This window comes from Myxine glutinosa, chromosome 10, assembly GCF_964187855.1.
Source record: "Myxine glutinosa chromosome 10, kmMyxGlut1.1, whole genome shotgun sequence".
NCBI classification, from domain to species: Eukaryota; Metazoa; Chordata; class Myxini; order Myxiniformes; family Myxinidae; genus Myxine; species Myxine glutinosa.
In genome coordinates, this window is record NC_136270.1 from 52,518,560 (window position 1) to 52,530,437 (window position 11,878).

At 49.3% G+C, this 11,878-nt stretch overlaps 1 protein-coding gene across 1 annotated transcript in view; it reads right to left on the bottom strand.

The window, feature by feature from the left end:
* Positions 1 to 11,530, bottom strand: part of SNN (stannin) — a 28,611-nt gene extending 17,081 nt beyond the window's left edge. Inside the window, exon 1 of the mRNA XM_068127664.2 lies at positions 11,220 to 11,530. The gene's annotated coding sequence lies outside the window, so the exon portion shown is untranslated. The remainder of the gene's footprint in view (positions 1 to 11,219) is intronic.
* Between the last annotated feature and the right edge of the window lie 348 nt (positions 11,531 to 11,878).

Genomic DNA, 11,878 nt, shown 5'->3' on the forward strand with positions numbered 1-11,878 from the left:
ATCGACACGGTCGGGCGTACATTGCGTCCGACGTTCGAACGCAAAATTTGTATAGGCGAGGCGGAGAAATTAATAATCAATTGGGCATACGGAGCGCGATATCGCGTCTTCGTCAAATTTAAATTGTGTTTTTGGAATTAAAATAAATACGCGCGCGGGAAACAATCTTCCGGAAAGCGGATGTCGGAAATTGATGAGATGGAAGTACGCAGCGAGGCCTCCGTCAGCGTCGGGAGTGAGCCGGAAATAGGGGAATTTGATGCAGAGGTGAGCCTTGGAACCTCCCTCGTCCCGAGCACCAACTTATCCCCCTCCCCTACCGGGGAGTCGGGAACAAATGGGACGGCCCCGAGAGACGACCAGGCTTTAATGAAATTTTTAAAGGAATTAATGGATGCTCAGAGTATTAAAATTGATGGGCTGGAAAACAAAATGGGAAAGCAGATGGGAGACATGAACGCACAGAGTGAGCGAGCCAGTCGGGAATTGAATGAACAAATGAAGTCACAGGGTAAGGTATGGAGGGAAGGAATGAAGGAAATGAGTGATCGATTGAGTATTAAAATTCATGGGCTGGCAAATAAAATGGGGGATGATGGGGAGACCGTAAGTGTACAGGTGAGCGGAGAATGTCCACAGTTCGATGGGGAATGTGTACAGGTAGATGGGGAATGCCCGCAGGTAAACGTGGAATGCCTGCAGGTACACGTGGAGTGTCCACAGGTGAGCGGGGAAGGAAATTTGGAATGTGAGAGTTGTAATGGGGAATGTTTCCCACATTCTGGCCTGGTTGTTTATCGGGACCGTGTGGATGTCACAACACCCCAACCGGGGGATGAATTTGGAATTGTGCAGCACCAGGGCGGTGGTGCGGAGCAAGAGGGGGTAGAGTTTTTGGGGGTCCATGCGATAGAGCCGGACCGGGTATTTATTGGGGATATTGATCAAAGCCTGGCGGGGCCAGGAATGATTTCTAATGATGAGGATGATTTGATCCAGCGGCTGGAGACCTGTGACAGTCCCATGGAGGTAGAGCTTGTTCAGGCCCAAAGGAGTCTGGGGGAAGAGGTGAGTTGGTCCGAGGAGGTGGTTGGAATGACCGAGGGGACGCTCACTGTACACTGCTATTTGGAAACCGAGGCTCCAAAATTGGACAACCAGTTGGGGGAGTGTGTTGGCTCCGGGCTGGATTTGGATCTTGGAGGATCGGGAGATAGAGCTTCTGGAGATTTGGTCCCTGTAGGGAATTTGGATCAACTGCAGGGAGGGGCAGAACAACCGGTGGTAGAGGTTGTTCCCTGCAGCTGCGGTTTGGCGGTGGGAATGAAAATTTGTAAAATAAAATTTAAAATAAAATTACAATGGGAACTTGATTTGGAGCAGCCATGGTTGGGATTGGTCCCCGGGCTGCGGGATCTGGATATGGAGAGGTCATGGGTGATGGCCTCGGGCAAAAGTTGCCCCTTTCAAAATTTGGGTATGCCAGCCAGCTGGGGGGCTGTGATGGCGAGATTTGGACGTGGGGTCCAGCCTTGGGTGTCGAGGTACGACCTGGGTCCCACGGGGGGTCTGGTGGAGTGTGGCGTCCCTTGTCCGTCGGGGCGCCGCCCGAGCTGGTGGCTCGGGCCGGCAGGGTCACCGGACCCTGGTGGGGGTTAAGACCTCCAGGGAGGTCCGAGGTGGTTTCTCAAGCCTGGGATGGCAAATATTGAGGACCACTAGGGGGAGGTGTTGTGGGTCGCGCTTTGGTGGTGGCACTGTGGACGGCCAACTTGGGACTGATGTGGTGACCACCCGGGCATGCGGCCTGGCACTCTCCTCCAGGGACTCTGGGACAACCAGCATGTGGTGACCTGGCATGGTGGTTGGTCTATGGACGCGGGTCAAACCGAATGGACAGGGATGGAGATAGCCTGCCGGACAACCATTGGGGCATCTGTGGAACGTGATGGTGTGAGTGACCTTCCACAGATGCTCCGTTATGATTTATGGACTCTCGGGTTGGGAAGAGAGCCATGGGGATGTGAATCGGGAGATGTGTAACGAGCCGAGCATATGGGCCATGCTCGGCTGGCATGTGTATGGCAAAGCATCCTTCTTTGGTGAGGTGAGTGAAATGTGACAAATGGTTGGCATGGGTAATCTGTGGGTTAGATGGAAATTTAAGGGTGGATTTTGAAATGCCATGGTGGACACTGTACAGTGACGCCATTATTGATCCAGGTGTGTAGACCAAAGTGTTGGAGGCTGTGATGAAATTAATAGGGTAGCAAGACACAGCTTTCAACTGGTTGCGGGGGCAACTGTGCTGATATTTGGGACGCGGGATGATGGGGATGTAGTTGTGTAGCCTGAGGGTCAACGTGGTGCTGTGCGTGTCCGAGGTGTGTGGACCATGTCTTCTGGGTGGGTCTCCTGGTGGAGCATGGCTGTTGACTGGACCTTGGTGTGGTCAAGTGTGGGTGAGCACTGGGGGGCTGCAGTTCTGTAGTCGGACTGGGGGATGATGGGGAGGTGCAGGGGACGTGGCTGTAGGGATGCCACGCACTGCGACCGTGCCCCCCAGGGCCGAGGTTGTGTGTGCGGTAGTGTGTGTTGTGGCAGCAAGTGCTCACCACATTGGCCAGCTGGGGCTGCTGCAGCTGTGTTCCTCGCAGGGGGGCCGAAGGATGGATGGTGGGTCGCACCCTTATGGACACTCATGGGCCATGTTGGCGTTTTGACTGCTCACCTTGTCCCGGTGACCCTTGCACGGTAGAGGTGCAGAGCTGTCGTGGCCACAGGTAGTTGTGTAGTGATGATCACCGTTGGATGCGGATCCACATACCTGCCAGTGTAGTGGGGACAAAATAGAAATTTGGAAGGATTTGGTAGGCCCAATGTGAAATTTGGGGAATTGTATGGGTGGATTGCACTTTGAACCTGACCAACCTGCAACTACCTGCACTTGAGGTGAGTGTTTTGAGGAGTACTGTCCCAGGCTTCAGGATTTGCTTTGGGAAATTGGGGACATGTAAATTGGAGTTGGGAGGCGGGTGTGAGTGATGACATGGCCGGTGAGGGGATGGAATGGGAGCCACAGTGTCTTGTGGGTGGCGTATGTTTTTGTATTGTGGTTACGTGTTTTGATGTGGTCGTGAGAGTGGAACCTGGAGAGTGTGTGATGATTATTGGAGATAATGAGGGGTGATAATTGTGCTTTTGGAAATGTGCTTTTGGGAAGATGTGATGGTTTAAATGTGAACTGGGGGAATTTCACATTGGCAGGCCATGGCAAGCCTTGTAACACCTTTTACACCATCTATGAATTGTACTGAATTGTGCTGAGTTGTGTGGAGAATTGAATGGCAGCGGGGGAGGAAGTGTGTTTTGGGGTCTTGTGGGTGGGGAAGGTGTGTGTGTCCGCAGGTACAGAGCAAGCTCTGAGGAGCGATGCCTGCGGGCCCCCCTCTGCGGCAATTACCCCTGGCAGCCGGTGGTAACTGGAAATTGGAGCTCGTCGGTGGAGGGTCTGGTTGGGCGCCGCGGGGTGAGGAAGTCCCCCGGTGACCCGTGTTGCTGCGCGAAAGCAGGAGGCAAAGGAGCCTGGTGTGTGTGGAGACCCTCACCGGCGAGGTAACGGCGGAAAGGGGCTGTTGGGCTGTCACGGGGCCAAGAGGTAAAGGGGGGGGGGCAATGAATTTGTAAGTCGGTTGACTTGTTTTTGGGACTGCGGGCACCACAGCCTGATGCGCCCCCACCATCTTTTGTGCGGTACCTCTCCGCTGCCTAGTTGAGGAATGCACACACACGTGAATGACATCAATGCCATGGTCCTGCAGGGGGTGTACTGGGAATAAGTGCTTTGTTGATTTTTGCAATGCCTTGATGACCTATGGAATGAGAATGAGTGGTTAAGGGGTCTGTGTTGCATGAATGTGGGCGAAATCCACCGAGCCGTGTCACTCACCTGTAACATCTGGACGGGGCCCGTGAAAATTTAGTGGGATGCATTGGGGATGGCCCCGCAGGTAAGGTTGAGTCTTGTGGCATCCACCGGGGGACGCGGTCTGTAGACCGGGGTATGTACAAAGGTTAGAGTGTTGAGTTTTGGAAAGATGGTTAAGTTTTGTGGTTAAGTTAGTGTTGTGTGTTGTTGTTTCCTCCCTCCACAGGAACAACGAAGAAGATGTACATACTTGCATGATGGTTAAGGGGTTCAGCATGTTAAGGAAGTGTAGGTAGGTAGTCCGACTCACTTCCCACAGCCCTTCCTGATTTATTTCGTAGGTTAATTAAGTGTGTGACAGTAAGTGTTAAGGCTGGAATGGTAGCCCTGCGGTGAACCTTGCAGGAGCTACGGTTCCAGGGGGGGGGCTGTGTTATGAATTTGGTAATGCAACATCTAGAGCTAGGTAGATCTGAATAGGTAGGTATACGGCTGTCGTGACAGGGACTCTACATGTAATAAGTTCTTGATGTTTAGGCGTTTGTCGGGGTAAGATGTATGAGTGTGGATCTACCTGGAGATTCGAGTGTTAAATAGTGAGGGATTAATGGTAACGCCCTGTGAGTATCACCTAGTAATCAAACCTTTGTCCTTTATGGCACTGCAAACCACATAAACATTAGTTAGGTCCTTAGCGCAACATTAAATAATCCCCTTTCCCTGACAAGGACTTCGTATTAAATTGACAGGAAACCACGCCAAAAACACCACCACAATTGGCCGCCACCGTGTACACCTCCCAAGGCCTACAAACCGGGCCGGCACGTGTTATGCCAGGACCGCAGGGTCGCGTAACGGGGGAGATGTTAGGAGTCGCATGCCCCAGAGGGCGTGACCGGCGAGTTGGGACCATATGATTGGCTGAGGAGTGCGCGAATGTGACGTCATCGGGGAGAGATATATGCGACGGTCGGACGCCATTTTCACCAGTTTTGCGATCTGATCTCGAGTCGTCCCAGTTCGTTGAACAGTTGAGGAGAGCGTCCCAGTTCGGTACCGGAGTGGCAGTTGAGAGAAGTGAGAGCTCGTGGCAGTTGACGGTTCGTGCCATTTTCTACAGTTCGTGACCACAGCTCGTTGCAGTTGGCAGTTGGCACTCGGCACTCAGCAGTTGGCAGTTGGCACTTGGTTTTTGGTTGCTTCGTGCAGCCCTGCGTTGGACCGACGAGGCCTGGTGGCGCTTGGAGGCGGAGGCAGAGGGCCGTGGAACTTGGAGCGAGGTGTGCGATCGGGCCGAAAGGAGCGGTGTTGGACGGCAGCCACAAGGACGACAAAGACAGATAAGCCCGAATCCGCGTACACTGTACACGACGTGACTTGTTATTTTCGTATTAATCTCCCTCGTTTTGTGTTTGATATCAGTCGTGTGGGGACGTCCCGATTTAGTTATTAGTATTACCGGCGCGTGCTTTTTCACTGGCTTTACTTTTAATAATAAATCCTTATATTATTTTCTGTACATATTTGAACGCAGTTTCCTGGGTGTTTCATTTTAATAGATAAGGCTGCGGAGCCTTCGCTGCGTCCCGCCATTTCGCGCGTTGGTGTTGAACGTGAGTCCGCCATTGAGTGTTCGCCTCGGGAGTTAAAGTCTCGCAATCGGTCATCCGTAACGGTGGTGTTAATCACGGTTACGCGACAATATATATATATATGTCTGTGTGTGTGTGTGTGTGTGTGTGTGTGTGTGTGTGTGTGTGTGTGTGTGTGTGTGTGTGTGTGTGTGTGTGTGTGTGTGTGTGTGTGTGTGTGTGTGTGTGTGTGTATATATATATATATATATGTGTGTGTGTGTGTGTGTGTGTGTGTGGAGATGTATATATGTGTATAATGTGCATATATGTGTATATGTGTATACATATGTGTATACATATTTGCGTGTGTGTGTGTGTCGGTGTGCGTATATGTGTGTGGGTGTGTGTATGTGTATGTGTATGTGTATGTGTATGTGTATGTGTATGTGTATGTGTATGTGTATGTGTATGTGTGTGTGTGTGTGTGTGTGTGTGTGTGTGTGTGTGTGTGTGTGTGTGTGTGTGTGTGTGTGTGTGTGTAAACATGGGCCGGTGTGTGTGTAAAGTGTGACGAGGTATTGGAGAGGAAAATGCAGAGATATATATTTTTAAATCGCGCCATGCTGATAAACGAAAATACACCGCCTAAAATAACAGTCGACATCTATATATAATTCCAGTAATCTCTGTACGTTTGTACGTCTGTACGTCTGTACGTTTGTCTGTGACCGCTGTTTCTCGACAACTACCGGTCCGATATACTTGAAACTTGCCAGGTATATTGCTGGGGACCCGAGGATGTGCCTTTTCAAGGTTTGAAATTAATCGGACAAGTACTTACCGAGCTATGGCGATTTAGCCGTTCGCCGTTCGCTTTGCCGTTGCGAATGGACCAAACCATTCATGTAAATAGAGGGGGGGGGGTTCTGTGGTCGTTCGCTTTGGCTTTGCGAATGGACCAAACCATTCATGTAAATAGAGGGGGGGGGTTCTGTGGTCGTTCGCTTTGGCTTTGCGAATGGACCAAACCATTCATGTAAATAGAGGGGGGGGGTTCTGTGGTCGTTGCGAATGGACCAAACCATTCACATCGAATCATCGAATCACATCGAATGGACCAAACCGTTCGCTTTGGACCAAACCATTGCATGTAAATAGAGGGGGGGGTTCTGTGGTCGTTGCGAATGGACCAAACCATTTCATGTAAATAGAGGGGGGGGGGATATAATTTTAGATATATATATAGTACGGGCATTGGCAAGGAACGGGCACCCACGTACGGGCAATGCCCTAGTATATTTAAAATTCGTCACACACATCCATGCCCGTGGGATTCCCACGGGTGGGAATCCCACGGGCATGGATGTGTGTGACATTTCGACATATTGAGTTAGATGCTGCGCCTGCACATTCAGTAATATAAAATGGTTACTGGCAATTGATCACATCCATAAATGATGTAATCCACACAATTTGTGTACTTTACATAACGTTAATAGGAATACATGCCCGTGTCGATGGGAATGACATATAATTCACCGAAAACGTTGAAGCAACCGCATAATATTACGGTGATGTTAACTCTGAGTGAGAATAGTTCTAAATTTTAAAAACTTTCTTCTGATATTTGTGATTTATTTCAAACAAACTGTATTTCCCATGTATTTCCCAATATATATATATATATTGTTGTGGATATGAGGACTGTATATATATTTTTTTTTATTGTGTGCTGTATGATTATTATTATTGTTGTTGTGCTGTGCCTCCTGCCTCCGGAGCTGTGTAAGATCAAAAGGGCGTCCCATAGTCCACAAGCATACACGTCAGCCAATCATAGGATATTCATGTTCGATAGTTATATCTTATTCTGTGTTTTAGGATAAGGCTGTGTCTCCCATTAATTGAAGTACTCCATTGCACCAGTGAAAGAGAATAGATCCCCTTCCATTCCCATCCCCAAAAATCCCCATTTCCTTCACATCCCCCTTTCGTGATTGCCGACCCTCGATTGCCATATTACATCCCCTCTCGTCATTGCTGAGCCCTCGATTCCCAATCACCTCCCCTCCAATAACCGCCATTGACCACGAGGCTCGAGTCAGGGAAGAAAGGCGTGTCTCCACCTCGTCAGAGGAGGGGAGGGGCGCGCCCGCCCGTCGTCGTCCGGGGCGGAGCCCGAGGGTCGTGCGACCAGCCAGGGCCGAGGTGAGCGCCCCGATGGGCGTGTCCAAAGCGCCGGGGGCGTGATCGCTGGGGGCGCTATAAAAGGGCGCAACCGGAAGTGGAACCAAGAAGAAGAAGAAGAAGAAGAAAGGGAGATGCACTCTGGGTTGGTCGGAGAAAGAGAGAGAGAGGAGGAGTTGGTTGCACCGAGAGAGAAAGAGAGAGAGAAGAGTTGGTCTGAGTCGGGTGCCAAAAAGGAGGGTCAGTGGTCACAGTTGGTTGCGGTGGTGAGAAGTCGGTGGTGAGAAGCGAGTAAGACAAGGCCTGGCAAGGCAACTGCAGGCCGCCGCAGCAGCGACACCCGGCAACCGAAAAAGGGGGCAGGAACGGCGGCTGCTGAACGCGCCGGTTGTGCGGCGGGACCCCCCCTTGGACCTCTCCCTCTCCCTCTCCCTCCAGCCATCCACATCCTGCGATTCCTGCAATTCCCCGTGTGAGTCGTCCTTGTTTGTTCTGTCCTGGGTAATAAGTTAAGTCTGTAGATAAGCTAAATTTGCACTGTGTCACCTGCGTCTTGTACTTGTAAATAAACTGAATTGCTTTTTGTTGCTTGTGTGTAAATAGTAGAAATAAATTCAGTAGTAATATTTCAAACCTTTTTTTTTGTCTCCGTTTTCCTCTTGCATTGCGTCGCTTTTGTCTTTTCCCTCATTGAGCAGCTAGGGTGCGATACAACCAACGTTCGGGTGGAATCGGGTGAGTTTTGTTAGGTCGCGGTTTTAAACCACCGCTCGGTCTATAACATCCTAACCGCGATCTATAACAATATATATATATATATATATATCATGCTGTTGTAGGGGGAGACGGCAAAGACAAATTGACGATGATCATTTGGAAGGGTATTTCACCGCATTTGCATTTGCGCATTTCCTCTTGTTGTAAATCAAGGATATAATAGGGGGCCGAGCAAAGCAAGCACCACTCTCTTTTCTCTAGGGCTTCTGGTGGAGAAGGCATTTGGGGGGTGGGGAGCACAAGGAGGTCCCATATGTCACGGAGAGGCCATTGCAGTAAAGCAGGCCGGCCGTCTGCACGAACATTCCAGTTGTAAATCCCAGCCCGGTCCATTGGGTTTAGTAAAGGGTTTACTTCAACGAGCACACCACTAATCCCAGCCCGGTCCATTGGCATAAAACACCCAACTATGTGACATATAGGACCAACTGAGTCCTCAAAATGTCCTGCAGACCTTTGGAACAAAATTACATGAGCAATTGTTTGCAACGAAAAATGTATTTTGAGATTGGTAAAAGTCAAGGTTAGGATTTAGTTTATGTCCATACAAGTAATAAAGGACGGGTGTTTCCCCCTTTCCTTCCATTCTGGGTCTACCTTTTCCACGAGCTTCGATCATGTTCACCAAAATTAATTTGTTTTATAAACAAGGGTTGAGGTAGTATGGTCGAAAGACAAAAGGGCATGCATGCACTGTCAAGAAAACATTCGATTCAGAATATTTCAACTTGTAATATAGACAACTAGTCACAAACCCAAATCAAACACAAAATACTGCAATGGAGTCATCAGGAGGAACTTGAAGAAGCAAAGATCAAGTCATCAGAATTACCCTGAAGAAGCAAAGATGGAGTCATCAGGAGCAACCTGAAGAAGTAAAGATGAAGTCATCAGGAGGAACCTGAAGAAGCAAAGATGGAGTCATCAGAATGACCCTGAAGAAGTAAAGATTGAGTCATCAGGACGAACCTGAAGAAGTAAAGATTGAGTCATCAGGAGGAACCTGAAGAAGTAAAGATTGAGTCATCAGAATGACCCTGAAGAAGTAAAGATGGAGTCATCAGGATGACACTGAAGAAGCAAAGATCAAGTAATCAGAATTACCCTGAAGAAGCAAAGATTGAGTCATCAGGAGGAACCTGAAGAAGTAAAGATGGAGTCATCAGGAGGAACTGGAAGAAGCAAAGATGGAGTGATCAGGAGGAACCGGAAGAAGCAAAGATCGAGTTATCAGGAGGAACCTGAAGAAGTAAAGATGGAGTCATCAGGAGGAACCTGAAGAAGCAAAGATGGAGTGATCAGGAGGAACGTGAAGTAAAGATGGGGTCATCAGGAGGAACCTGAAGTAAAGATGGAGTCATCAGGAGGAACCTGAAGAAGCAAAGATGGAGTGATCAGGAGGAACGAAGTAAAGATGGGGTCATCAGGAGGAACGTGAAGTAAAGATGGAGTCATCAGGAGGAATCGGAAGAAGCAAAGATGGAGTGATCAGGAGGAACCGGAAGAAGCAAAGATGGAGTGATCAGGAGGAACCTGAAGAAGTAAAGATGGAGTCATCAGGAGCAACCTGAAGAAGTAAAGATGGAGTCATCAGGATGAACCTGAAGTAAAGATGGAGTCATCAGGATGAATCTGGATAGGATGCAGGTTTAAGCTGCTACTGCTCCACCCTCGAGCACATCCAGGCACAGCCAAGTCAGTTATAAAATATTTTAAAAATTGTAACAATTCACATGTCACTAAACAGATAGACAAAAATAAATTAAGAGTAATTTCGTAGATAAACATACAACTACATCTGAGCAAAAGCCAAATTATCTTTATTGCCTGCGTAGTTAAATGGAAAAAACAAAATGAATGATCGTTTTAAGGCTATTTTTCCCCGCTAGAGCAGGGGTTAGCCTTGCGGGCCCCATGACAATCATGGTTCCCTGTTTGAGGCAATGTTTTTTTTTAATGGCCGGATGCCCTTCCTGACGCCAACCCTTGGTCACGCTCTTAGTATGCGCAGGGATACGGTGTACCTATTCTAAATCAGGGTACACACCGTGATCATTCATCTCAGCAAGCTGGTACTCAATTTGCCGACCTCAGAAGGATGACTGGCTGAGTCAAGCCCCCTGGCGTTAATTCAGCGATCGACCGGGATTCGAACCCAGGATCCCAAGCCGGCACCCTAACCGCTAAGCCAACACCAGGCATGAAATGAAGCACGTGACATAAAAGCTGAAACAAAGCTGAAAAGCGTAGTTGGTGAAAATAAATAAAATGGACGTGTGCAAGTTTGGTGTGTCGGATCCAAATCCCTTACTCTGGTGCATATCCTCTCTCTGTACCAGTCCATGATGTGCGGTACACTTTTGGCAAATGCACAATACCAGACATGGTGACAAAGACAACTACGTTTCCAACAATGGCGAAACGGATTTTTTTTTTTTTTTTTTTACATCTTGGCACGTTTTACCAAACTATATTGCGTTCAATGTCATGTCCCCTTGACGCTTTGCAACAAATGAGAAGCAGTTTCGATGTATCAAAGAACAGCGAAACAAATCAATTGCACGAGAAGGACGGATGCCAACAAGTGTGTGAAACTTTGGGACACGGAGAGTAGCTGGGGAGGGCATGGGGAGGAAATCAGAGAAACCATGCCTGTTCTCACGAGAGTTTGAACACCAAACCTTTTCAGACATCATGCTGGGGTTATTGTCGAGAGAGACGAACACCACGGACAAAGCCACAGACAAAGTCACCGTTTGAAGGAAAAGTCTCGGGCGAGTTGCGAGGCGGGCAGCGAGCCAGCAGCGGTCTTCAGCATCTCCTGGATCGCACCGCCTGCTCCTCGCTCCCAAAGGGGCCTTTCGAATGCCGATTGATTGGTCTCAGCCATGGATGATGGAGAATAACACCGTGTAGGGAGGGGTCCCATCCGCATTGGGAAAGGGGTCAGAGCAATGAGAGCAGTCGATGCAAGGCCACACGATGGTTTGCAGCTGTTGCAAGTCAAGCACCTTGAAACGTTACAAATGTACACAGAGACAATGTGACCAGCGAGAGTCCCACAAACTCCTATCCACCCGATACCAACCCCCCCTCTCCCTTTTAACATCTCCAATATGCACCCAACCCCTCCCTTCACTGTCTCCAATACACCCAACACACAATGCGCCCCCCCCCCCCCCCCACATTCAACATCTCCAGTACACCAAACACCCAACACCCAACCCCCCGCCCCCCCCATTCAACATCTCCAATGCAACCAAGCCCCAACCTTCAACAACTGCAATCGACTTAACTCCCCCTCCCAAAGAAGCCTTTGGAATCTTCAATCCACGCAACACCCACCACCCTCTCCACCATCCCCCCCCCCCCCCCCACCCCGAAAGCAACCTTTAACATCTTCAACCGATCC